The 13866-nt window shown below is 36.1% G+C and overlaps 1 protein-coding gene across 3 annotated transcripts in view; it reads left to right on the plus strand.

The window, feature by feature from the left end:
* The window catches only part of LOC149794395 (uncharacterized), a 121044-nt gene that overhangs the window by 49175 nt on the left and 58003 nt on the right, over nt 1-13866 (plus strand). The gene's annotated exons all lie outside the window — the stretch shown is intronic.

The raw sequence follows: 13866 nt of genomic DNA on the forward strand, positions 1-13866 counted from the left end.
TGGTGGTAAATAAACACAACTGGCAGCCAGCATTAAACTTCTTTGAACTTGCCGACAGGACATCAAAGACAAAGGTTATTTTTATTACAAAGCAAGCAGACGTTCGAAGCGGATTTTGGACTCGGAAGCTGAATTTTTTTTAAAGGATATCAATACAAAGGTTATTTTATTGCAAAGCAAGCTGACCTCAGATGCCGACTGCTGGATTCTTTTAAGTGTGCCGATTTATTTTTTTAGCTTTGAATATACAAAGACGGCCGAGATATGGAAGCTAACTTTGGTTCCTTTTCAACAGTATTCACAAAAGTTTGACAATAAAGTAAAACAATGGAACAGTTTTTAAAGTTGCACAATATAGTGCTTCGTATGCGAACATCGATGACCAGCATCATCCAGAAGATTTGGAGAAAATAAAATCACGCGATGAATTTGTGATGGCCAGAAGAGAAACAGATCATTTCGCCGACAATATGATCATTAACATGATGAAACTCTAGTGCACTTTGATCGCATTCCTGGATGGACTGACGATAAGATGGGCATCAAAAGTGTGAGAATTAGCAAGACTAGTGCAGATTTGAAAAAATCTTCCTTGTGTTCTTGCAGTTTCCACTTCAGGTGGTGTGTTGCCTCCAACAATTTTTCACGGTATGAGTAAGTTAAAAAAGTATTCATGTACCAAAATAATAGACCGTACGTGTGCAGAAGAAGGGTTGTGTTGATGAGATGCTGCTGCAGTGGATTAAAGAGTTTTATCTCAAGTACAGTTTTATATTTAAAAAATAAAATTTCAGTTGGATTGCAATTTCCGACATGTAATTTTCGAATGATTTAAAAGGTGTCCCACAACTTACGACTCAAAAAAAAACAATGCGTCCCAGAACATACAGTGCACAAAAAAATTACTTTTAAAATTAATTTATGGTGTCCCAACAGATACGGTGTCCCAACATATGCGGTAAATACGGTAATTGGACACCATTATCTGCGGTACACACAAAAGATTAACTTTTTCCTACTTAAAACTAAAACTTCTGAAAATATTTTATTATTTAATCTCATCTGTGTTATTTGCCAGTATTAAGTGGTCAGGTATGCACATGTAAAAAAAAACAATATTATTTGTTAATTAACCATATTTTGTTTAAAAATTACGTTTGTTACACGTGTAACTTGGACACCAAATCCCAATATGTCAAATGATCTATAAATATTCAAAGAAATTGAAACAAAATATATGTGATGTTGGAAAATCCATATTTTTATAAAACATTTTATTAGAAGCAAAATAAATCAGTGGAGAGAAAATATGTATTTATGTCAAACAGTTCTGCATATTACATGAGATAACAGAGACATAATGAAGTTTTGTTTCTTAGTAAGTATTACCAAAAACAATTGTCCAGAAGATATAGTCAAAACAGCATAATAATTGTGGCACATGGACGGATTTTGCTGCATTAAGTACAAGTACAAAAGCCATTACTAAATCCCAAGTTAAATACAGCTCTTGAAGAAACACAGCTGGCCATGTAACTGCCAATTTTACAGATTCAATCAAGCCTACATAATTCTACAGTGAAAGAACATCCCTTCATGATGATCACCAATTCTAACATTAACAATAATACAACCAATGGACTAATTTAACTATGTTATCTTTGATTCAGATGAAATTTCTGCCACCTGAACATATTGGCGCTCCTCTGATTGTAGTCACAATTGGTTCCAGATATAACAACTTTGGAACTCCACGGACGTGAGCATTGTGCAAGTGATTGTAGTCAAATGTCAGTATCTGCCCATGTAAGTTAGTTTCATGTGCTGCAGTCGATGATGTTTTGAGAATTATGTGAATGCCACAGTAAAGGTCCCAATGTGAACCGATTCCATTCTGCACACAAAATTCAGTACACTGAAATCAAGACTCATTGTTTCAAAATATGAACCTTTAATATGGGCTGTATCTGTTTAAGAAAAGGGTTTTAGCATGTTTTGTTATCTGTGGGCTATTATTTTCTTCCCGGTGTCTGTAATTATACATGACAATAAAAAGTGCATGGTTTGGTGGACATGAGTTATATGAGTGACTAATATTTCCAGGTCTTAAAGTTTGCAAAATTTTAAAGGTATGTTTTTCTGGCCTTTGATTAGATGTTATTTTGACTTTTATAAGTTCATAATGATGTATTTTGTTGCTCTAAACTTTGCTAAAATTACATTGAGCTGCTTCAAAGTGATGATGACGATGTAATAAAATGGCAGTATAAAAATAGCCCAAATTTTCAAACTTTTTTGTTCTCATCAATGGATGCAAAAATTATGACAGCTGATTGTGCATGCTGGAGGTATTTTAATTACTGCATTTATATATTGACATCCGGCTGCTTTGAGATAAACTTTTGTCATAATTTTTTCACTCTAAAGTAAATACTAGCAGAGATACCCATAATCTCAGCCAAACACAACAGCAAGTTGATTACCAGAAGCACTTATATTCTGATGTTTTACTGCTCCACTTCACTCCCTTTCTCAATAAAAGCTTGCTTCTTGAACATCACAGTTGAGCCTTTTTCTTCCTAATCCAGAGATTAGGCCACTGCAGAGATGCTCATAAGAGAAGTCTGTTCCAGAACATGACAGGAGGATCATGGTGGATCCTGTATTATGGTAGTCAACAAAAAAGTAGTAAAACTTTCAAGTTTAGTCCTTGGCTCATGGATAAGCCAACCCCGCCTTCTCCCAGGCCTTTTTTTTCCCTAAATTATTCAGTACCAGGTTTATGCACAAGTATATACAATAATGATCCTGGCCTGAAAGGTTACTCAGCTACAGATAGGATAAAATTCACAATGCTTTATGAAACAAAGTGAAAAAGACCAAGCTGAGTTATTGATCAGGCCTCGTCTTTATACTCAGCATCGACTTACATATAGATAAAAGATGGAAAATTTGCCAGATTTGCACATTCGACATATAGGCAGGCAAATATGGTACTACAGTGACTACAATAAGTGGAAACAAGTATATCCATTGCTTGAAACAAAACACGTGTATGAAATGAGAAAAACATGCAAGTTTTCCTGAGCCCAGGAAATGTTTGGAAGCCACAGGTCCTCCTAAACGCAGACATCAAATCCTGTGCATGCATAGCTGAGTGGAGAAGCATTATTCCACAAACACTGTATCCAAACATTACAGAAAGCAAGATGAAGCTCAGAGTCTTGATACACCCAAACTATTGAAGGAGATGCATCCTATCAATGTGACAGTGTAACAAACCACCCAAACTATTGAAAGAGTTGCATTCTATGAATGGGACAGTGTAACAAACCATCCAAGCTATTGAAGGAGTTGCATCTTATCAATGGGACAGTGTAACAAACCACCCAAACTATTGAAGGAGTTGCATTCTATCAGTGTGATAGTGTAACAAATAAGACTTAAAGTGCTACATACAATCATCAGTCAAATCATCAGCCCATTGAAAGAGCAGCAGACTATTTGTGCGAGTGCTCAACTGCAGAGAAGCAGGGTAGATACATTCCACCAAAAGAGCAGCAAACTGCTGGCACCATTGGAAACACAGGCTCTAAATCAAATGAAGAAAGTATTAAAGAATCAGCTAGAACTCCAAAAGGAACTGTTTAATGAGTATAATCTTATGATTCTAGGTAGGAACAACCAGAATTTGTAAATTCTCCAATTTACTAAGTGAAAAATTAAGAAAAACGTATCCTAAATAATCCTACATGGCCTATAAAAAAATCCAAAGTTTAGAATGTTCCAAATGAATTCCAGTAGTTTTGAATGTCCTGTTGTATCACAGTAATCCAATCCAGAGTTCCAAATAATCCCAAAGAAGGAGCACTTGATAATTGAATGAGTAATGTAAATAAATAGTTCTTCTTGAAACTGCTCCGGTTACCTAGTGGTTAGAGCGTCCGCCTCTGATGCAGGAGGTTACAGGTTTGAATCCTGGCTGGGTCATACCAAAGACTTTTTAAAATGGTACTAGCAGCTGTTTCGCTAGGAGCTCAACATTAAGAGGTTTGTGCTTGGGCTGGTCGGCCTAGTGTCAGGATAATGTGACTGGGTGGGACATCATGCTACATGTCTGTGGCATGATACCCCAGTGCTAGACATCACTATAAACTGCCAGACATCATAGTGATATGACAGAAAAATTGTTAAAGCTACAGTTCTTCTAGAATTATATTTGAACAGAACTGCAAACTCAGATCATAGATTCCCCGGAAAGACTCATATGAAACTGAATGAATAATCCGTTTACCAAGTGCCTCTATATACACATTTCACTTAACCTGACAGGATATCGCTAATTTCATATGGAAAAAAAAAACAGTTTAATTCAAAACAAAACTGTTCTAGATATAAGTCATGCTAATGGAAAACGTGTGAACAGGTTTGTTTCTAGAACATTCTAAACTCAAAAAACTATGTCAACATGTTGTTTACAAATGACCATTATCTTAAAGTAGAATCTATAATCATAACAAAAGTAAGGTATGCTAATTCTCCATGGACCCCAACCCTTAATCACAGACAACATTCAAGCACAATATAAATTAAATATATACAATTTTAGATACAGGGGATCTCACACCAGAGAAAGATTTCATCTCTCTCTCTCTCTCTCTCTCTCCCACAATGAGTGGTATTACCAAGGATTAAACGCAAATATTAAAAACCATGATCCAGTAGCTCTCTGCCTTGAACAAACTTTTTAAAGAACAACAGGCCAACTTAGAAACTTCACTTATCATAAACAACACTTCACAGCCAAAATAATGTCAATACTACTTTACAGGTCCTTTGTATGTTACTATATAAAACTCATTACTTTTTGTTCAATCATCTCCATCGAAGCACTCCCTGATCTTGACCATCATATTTAATATTTGATTTAATGGTTACCATATACTTTAGGGCTGTAAAATATCAATTAAAAAGGGAAGAAGATAGAAGATTTTGTTTCAGAATACAATATTTGCCTTTTAAATGATTAGTCATATACCCACCAGCCACATGATCCTACTTGTACTTAGATATGACTCTCATTTACTTGACTTGTCTTGGGAATTTGGTGATGACCTATATGGTAGTGACCACTTTCCAGTCTATTTAGTTCTGCTGGTCATAGTCCAGAATTGCTTCTGAGATGGCTTTTCATCCATTCATTATGTTGTCTATCATCTGTCCATCGATCAGCTCAAGTTTGTTATTGCTACTTTTGCTAAATTACTTGGAGGATTGCCTTGAAACTTTACACACACATTCATCGCTTCGTCTAGCTGGCCCTAAATGAAAAGGGTACTGCTTGGATATCCATTATGGACACCACAGTGGCCGTCTTAAAAATCTTGTGATTTCTGCTCCACCTGAATGGATTTTCTTATTGATATTGGTTTTCTTGAAAAGAATTCTTATGAATCGATAATATCAACATAAGATTTTAATATCATTAATACCTTACCTGTTGCTATTGCATAGCTAGTACTTTTCCGGGATGAAAATACATCTTCCCATTGGGTGAACTAGAATCTTCCACTAGATCAGCCCTCATCATTATAGTGTTGTAATGTTCAACTTTGTTTACATAAAGAAGAATAGCTGCCTCTTCATGAGTCGGCGAGCGAATCATTGTCTTGTGTGCTATATTTTTCATGAACATTGGAATCATGCCGTGATCATTTTTATCACTGTTTAATTAAGCAATCTTGAGAGTCTATTAGACCATTGTTCCTTACACATAGTATACATCTTGGCCTTTTATTTTCCCCATCCAAGTGTTTACTGCCATAATTCACATTACCTATATCACGAATTATGATGACCACTCCGGTGGCCTAGTGGTTAGAGCATCCACCTCAGAAGCAGGAGGTCATGGGTTCAAATCCCAGCCGAGTCATACCAAAGACTAAAAAAAATGGTACTAACAGCTGCCTCGCTAGGCGCTCAGCATAAGAGATTAGTGTTAGGACTGGTCGGCCTGGTGTCAGGATAATGTGACTGGGTTGGACATCATGCTCCATGTCTGCGGCATGATGCCCCAGTGCTAGACATCACTATAAACTGCCACACTGCAGACATGTAGCGATATGTCTGAAAAATTGTTAAAGCTACGTTAAAAATCCTAATCACACACACACGAATTATGACATTTTATATACGAGGTAAGCAGATTGCACACCACTTCTTCACCTCTTTAGTATTTGGCTATCAAACTCAGGTGTTTTTTTTCTATTTTGGTTTTAGTTGGCCTACCTTAAATTTTTCCTTATTATGACATTACTATAGCTACTGCAGTAAAAACTGTTATGAGCGACTTCTGCTATGAGTCAGACCACCTGTCATTTCTGACCACAATTGTAATGCATGTATCGATTTTATCACCTGCTGAACGTGATCATCGACTGTGATGTCTTGGCAAAATATGCATTTCAGCACTGCTATGAATGACCGCATCACATAAACGAGGATAAACTGATCCACCGACCTTTATTTAATCCTTGTATCAACTACCACTCATACTGTTCTAAACAACAACAGCAAAAATAGGCTGGCTACCGATATCTGAAATTTTGTAGTTTGTTAAATTAACGTCGATTTCGCCCATTAGGGCATGTTTAACGATTTATTCCAGCACAACTGGATATTTAATTACTCCTTGGGGAAGGAATTGGTGCCTCATCCCCCAGGCTTTTGTGTGTTCAAAGAACATTAATTAATTTGGCCATCAGATCGTGGGTCTAATTAGTCCCTAACGACCATCATGAGTGGGAATGAACCCAACACGCACTCATGATTGAAAAGTTGGAATTTAGTTGCGATTGAACGCACCAGTTGTCAACCCAAGCAGTATGTAATGTCCTCTACGATTGGTTGGCAGTGATGACATCACATTAGGACACCTGTTTTTTTTTTTTTTTTACGGGTGGAAATGGTTCCACATTCCGTCAATGTACAATGTCCGAGAGAGGCCAGGAAGCAAGGGACTCCGAAAGCCAGCCATGGATGTTGTGTACTCCCCGAAATGCCAGCCCGTACTTATTTCAAATCTAGTCCAGTTATTCTAATGGACAGTAAAAAAAATACTAATAATGTGTTAGCCACCTGTGCAATTAGATCAAATACAGCAAGTCTAAAAAATTTCCTACTTCTTAATAAATCTATCTAAATTCTAGTACATAGTGTACGTAATAAAAATGCCCTAATTGCCCTATTTAACTAATATGTCTAATAAAAAGTTTGGTCACTGTCAGGTCATAAAAGGTTTTAAGTTTGATGTGGCCATACAGTGGATCAAGTTTGTGTGAATATAGTTTTATCAAAGAGGGATTTCAAGCCAAATGGTTCCCTAAAAATAAGATGCAATTTGTAGCCCTAAGAAGGGGTTTTTAGGCAAAGGTTCTCCGTTCGTCTTCAGTTTCCCTGCATTTCTTTGCTGTTCTTCTTTCTTCTTGGAGAATTTCGGGAAAGTGGAAACAGTGAAGTGAAGAAATGTAGCAGGCTGCTTCCATAAGCTGCTGGGCTGGGTAATTTGTAAAGGCTTCTTGGTAGAATTGGGAGAGAATTCTAACCCCATAATGCCATTGCGCCAGTCAGGGTTTGAAAGTATCCAGTGAATACCAGGCGAGATATTTGATTGTGTTGATATAGTGTCCCGCCTTTATAATGTTGTCCATTGCTGGTCCCAGGCCCATCTCCCGGTATTGTGTGGCAATTTGGTCAGTCTCCTCCCCCTCTTCCATTTCTTGTTCAACTCCCTCAGTTCGTTCATCCTCTTCACTGCTAGAGAAGGATACCTCTAAGTCCGCTGCTAGAGTGAAAGTTTCTTCTTCACAGAGAGTTGCTTGCCTATGTGCCTCTATTGTGCTGAGAACTATTGAGGCAATTTGCTGCTTTGTTAATTCAATTTTCTCAGCTTGTAGTTGTGGTGTTAATTCCAGAATGTGGTCCGTTGTTGTATGGTTGTATGGTCATTCTTTTCCTCAATCCTGAAATTTTGTAGGTGTGCTTATAGTGTTTTATAGTTTCTGTTGTAAACCAGACTAAAGTACATGTAGATTATTCCCTAGTCTGGTTCCCTGCTTCGTTTGCTCCCTGCATTCTCCGCTATTTGTAAAGGGGAGAGCAACACGGGGAGCATACAAAGCAGGGAACCAGACTAATTATTCCTGCAATTAGCCTGCTTCCCGGCCTTATCGTATGTATAAGTAGGACCCAGCATCCCTGTGAAAGACTGCATGGCAAGAACATAGACTGACACCATTTACCTATATGTAATCAATTATTACAATGACTGCTTGCATATTTACCGTATGTTTTCGGACTGCAACAAATAATTACCTTTTTGTGCCATCTGAATTCTTAAATTAGGTGTCCGAAAACATACATTTGAAGATAGATTTATCCCCCCCCCCCATGTCTGTAACGAAGTTACCGTTAGCTCACATGACGACGTGCTGCCATGAAGTAAAACGGGTATTTTGTCAAGCACCACGGAAAGGATAATGAATGAAAATCAGGCATTACTTGCCTATTTTGTCTATGTGATACATGTCCATCCACCAGAAAACACAGCCATACATGTATTAGAGCCACAATTGTGTGCGTATTTTCCAAAAGAACCGCCATATTACTATATAATCTTGCAATCCACAGTTTAACCCTCTGCTAATCGGTGATCATTAAAATCTACATTACAAATGCGCGCAAGCTTAACTTCTGTGTAATTAAGATATTAATGCAAACTAAATAAAAAGATTTTGGAATTATAATTGTTAAGATATTTATGACAGAAACAGTAGTATCGAGAGTAGAAATACCGATACATGTATGATGGCTAATCTTAGAGCACCAAAGGTGAGAGGCTTCATATGGGGTGAGTGTTGTATGCACGCATAGGAAGGGTAAAAATAACAGGCAAGTTGCAATATACGAGTTGGCGTGTTTAATATGTTGGTATTTTAAAAAAAATAAAGGTGGTCTATTTGTTGTGATTCTCTCTTTTTTTTTTCTCCACACCTAGCCGAGGGGAGCTTCTAAATGAGTAGAGCTTGCTGATTCGAAACAATCGACTGCTCAAAGATTGTTTTAATGTACCGGTATGTCAGAGATTTCAATAATTATTAATAAAACTTGTGGGATTTCTTTGACATGTGTGTTCGGAAATAAAATGCAGCATCTGGATTTCATTAAAAGAGCACATGATATACCAAACATTTAGCACCAACAATCAATATTTATCGTCTACAAAGAGGTTTACTACCAATAGAACAATAACTATGTTTAAACCTTGGTATATAATGCCTCAGGGATAAGGGGTTTGTTTTGTTGCACAATGCCAATGAATTTTACTAATCTGTACCTACTCTCCGATGTATTGTTTAATGGTGTCCGAAAACAAACAGTGTCCGAAAACATACGGTAAATACGGTAGTAACGATTGTTCTGATCAAAAACAAGCATAAAAGGAATAATAATTTTAAAAAAAGGATTGTGGCTACCGGTGATAGACACTACAGTCCATAAACCAGGCTATTGTACATGTCACGAATTGCTGTTATAGTGCCATAATTGACAATGTGTTCGCATATATTGTTTGTCTTCTGAGTTAGTCCGTATTGCCTGGGAGTGAATAAGGTCATTGTCTGTTAAACCAACAAGAGAGAATCGTTTGGGGGATTTGATTGATAGTGTTTAAGATTTGTGATATTTGTTGTTTTTTCGCCCCGATGTTGAGTGATTACATCCCAATCACAAAGCTGTCATCTATTCAAGTTGGTGTGACCAGGTTACACACTTTGTTTATAGAGTTAATCTCTGTATGTCTTCATTGAATGAAGCCGTTGACTTTTATCTCTGAGCAAATGGTTCTGTTTCTGGATGAAATAATTGTTTCTTTTTATTTCATTAATTGTTAGATAAGCAATGAACATTTATAGATTTTTCATATTTTAACAAAGCCCAGTCAAAACTGTCTTTACATTCGATGTTACAACTGAGCACTAATAATATTAACACCTAGAACCTTAATAACAATGGATGAACCCCCAACTCAAAAGAGACAAATTTTAAAGCTTAAGAAAATAATTATTGTATCTGAAAGAAGTGAAAAAGAGCAGACCACTTGTTAAAAAGTGGTTCAAATGCCAGCAAAATAAATTTAGGCTGTTATAAGGGAAAAGGAGTAAATCAGAAATGATTTTATATGCTAAAATATGTGATCTTCTAATAAAAATGTGATTTCATGTTTAATGATAGAAGTATATCTGAATTGCTATATACCTTTGTTTTTAGATGAATGCATACAATATTTGAGCAAGAACTATTAATAAAGAATAGAATATATGTACAGTGACTGTGGTTATTTTTCTTTAAATTGTTCAGAAATTGGATCTTGGTCTTTTTGTACAAACCTACTAAGGGGCCCCGAGTGGCCGAGTGGTCTAAAGCGCTCTTCGTTACGGATCACTGCCATCTCACCTCTGTCTGCGGCGGTTTGAGTCTAAGATTCTACCAATGTGGGCATGTGAGAAAGCTTGCTAGTAGCTTCTCGTGGGTTGGTGGTTCTTTCCGGGGTTTTCTGGGTTCTTCCTCCACCATTAATACTGGCCGCCATGTATAGCCTATCGTGCTGAAAAATGGCGTTAACCCCACAACAACAACAACAACAAACCTACTATGAGACCACCTGTCTTGAGAGACTGCTTTTTGTTGGCAGAAGGGGCAGTCTCTCATAACAGGTCCTATGCACCTTAGACAACAGCAAACAACCTATAGTATTCGTACATCTTTCCATTTGTTTGTAATCCCCTACTGATTTTAAAAATGAAAAGCATCAAGAATTTAAAAAAAAATGCACAAAACTTATTTCATTCATCAATTTATAACATCTTACCTGATTTTTGCCAGGGGGTCCCTAACAAGGTTTACTTTTTGGTATTTCAAAGCAGACAGAAGCTCTTGATGGAAACAAGCATGAGAGCGCTCCACAGATATGAACTTCTGAAAGTAACAGGTGTAAGGTTAAGTTGTTTACAGCTGGAACATGTATAATGGAAAGAATGTTGGTATACCCTTATATTACTTTTATGTGTTTTGGCTGAAATTTCTTTGGATATTGTACTTTTGTGGAGATTGTAAAGCACATATCTAACTTAAATGACCGCTTCCTTACGCTAAAACAAATCGTCCTGAATTAGTGTAAATTACACTATTTTATAAGTTATTTATATCGGGGAAAATAAATTTTGCCTGACTTGACAGTATCAGTTCTTGAAAGTGCAATGAATGAATTATCAAATAGATGAAATGTAAAAAAGAAAGTTGTCAGTTCTTTTTTTTAAATACAATTTACCACAAAAGTACAAGAAATGAAAATAACTAGCAGAGCCAGAAGTTTTTTTTTTTCTTCTACTGTGCATCTCAAGTAAGGCCAAGATGTTTACACTATAACCCATATTACACCTATCAATCATACACCAAAATAAAGGTAATTTAAAGTTCTTTGAACAGTACCTAAGATAAATAAGGTCTTTTTTTAACAACTGTACAAACAACAAGAAAACTAGGGAAATTCTTTTTCTTTTAAAATCTAACTCTTTGCAGAATATGAAACTGTAGAGTGCCACCTTAAAACAAATATGAAAATGTATGCAATTATTTTTCTTATTTTCATATCATTGTGTATGATGGTCTCAAAAAACAGTACATTACAATTGATGTTACAGTAGTGTTGTGTACAATGACCTTTATTATGGGAAAATTAGAAGTCTTTGTTAACAGGAGTGATGTCATTGTAAATTTAAAACTATTGTGTTAAGTGAAAGAAATATATAGTGAAAATGTTTCTTTCCATTCATTTTTAATGAAATTAAGAAATAAATGATGACAAAGTTAATTTGCTTTCTTCCATATTCTGGTGGCAGAACAGTAAGTAAACATTTTAAACTTTGACCTCCATGAACCTCATATGTTCTCCCTTTTCAAAATGTAAAATTAGGAATAATTGTGACATTTTTAATGTTCTTGTCATCAGCTGCTATTTTGAGAAAATGGAATGTGTGTTTTTAAATTGGGTCACATTTCATTGGGGGTGTGGGTAGGACTGGGCTTCTGTGGGACTTTGCTACTAATGGATACTGTTCTGCAGGGAAACAAAACATGAGAATTATTTAGAAGGACTGTTTTGATGACTTTAGGATATTTAGGATATTTCACCTATGCAACCAAAATTAAATCATCTTAATATATATATGTGGCCTTTATATTATGAACTTCTGAGAGAGTGACAAGTGTAAGTTGAAGTTGTTTACGTCTGCAGCATGCACATTGGAGAGAATGTTGGCATACCTCTATGATATTTTCATGTACTGTGGCTGAAATTTCTTGGGATATTGTACTTGCAGAAATTGTACATGATCTAAGCACACTGCTAACCAAAATGACTACTCCCATGTGCTTAAAAATCAGCTTGAATTAGTCTAAATTAAGTACACTATCTTTAGTAGTTAATTGGGAAAACCAATTTTGCCAGGCCAGACAGTACCAGCTCCTGAAAAGTTCATTGAGTGAATTACCAATATATAAAACGTGAAAACAAATTAAAGTTATCGGCAGTTTTGTTTTTTTTACAATTTACCTCTTAAGTCCGGGAAATGAAAATAACCTAGCAATTTTTTGATAGTTGCACATTTGAAAGTTCTTTTAATAGTATCCAGGATATACAAGTTGTTTCTTAACATAGTTTAACCAGTGAGGAAAACCGGAGATATAACCCTTTGCAAAGTACCTAATTGTGAAGCATCACCAATACACTCTGCTCACTGTCCTTTTCTGGTTTCCAGACCAGTCAGAACTGTCGTCTGTGTCCAGTATTTGCAGTGTCTAGTTTTAATATTTCTAAAGTCAATTTGAACAAATAAAAAGGAAGATATTAACTCCAAAATTTACAGAATTATTGAGATTATCAGAGATTGTGAATGATCACATTTGTTGCTTGACAACACTAACTCTCCCATGCAAATATGGTGACCATGTTAGAGTACTAGAAAAACTCCCATTTAATTCTTTTTGCACTCATACTGCTAAAACTATAAAACTGTTAAGTGATTGGGAGGGGGCTACTAAGCAAAAGCGTCAAAAAAAATACACACAAGGGGGAAGGGGGTGAAAATGGCTGTTTGTGTATATACAAAATGGATGACCCTTAACATGGTTTTAACAGATGTGTGGTCTTGGAAATTGGTGCATGGTGTTTAGGTAATATCAATAAAGGAATGAACCTTTAGAGCAGAGGTGGCAAACTTTCCAATGCAAGTGCCGCATACACAAATTTACACCTTGTCACGGGCCGCATAGTTCATTAAGTAAAATAATTAATATTTGAAATAGCAAAAATAAAAGGTTTTTCTAAATAACATCTAATTAATTTTCAGTTGTTAATATGTTGTTAATATTTGAAAACTTAAACTTCAAAAGAAGCACATTTATTTGATAAACAGTAACAATTCCTAGGCCACATGAAGACCCTTGGCGGGCCGCATGAAAGCCCTTGGTGGGCCACATGCGGCCTGTGGGCCGTAGCTTGCGTACCCATGTTTTAGAGTAACTTATAGTATAAGCTGATCTGGAAAATATTGAAGAATGCAAATTAACCTAAGGCATTACATATTAACTCCATGGACAATTTATATATGCAGTGTGCTACAGTGAAAACTGGGTGGTCATGACACATCACTTTTCCGAAGTCATTTGCCCTTGACATGGGGAACAAAATATGTACAGTCTGGATATTTAATGTTTTAATACATGTTTGATATTCTGTCTCAAGATGAT

This window comes from Sinohyriopsis cumingii, chromosome 8 (genome assembly GCF_028554795.1).
Source record: "Sinohyriopsis cumingii isolate HCF-2022 chromosome 8, ASM2855479v2, whole genome shotgun sequence".
NCBI classification, from domain to species: Eukaryota; Metazoa; Mollusca; class Bivalvia; order Unionida; family Unionidae; genus Sinohyriopsis; species Sinohyriopsis cumingii.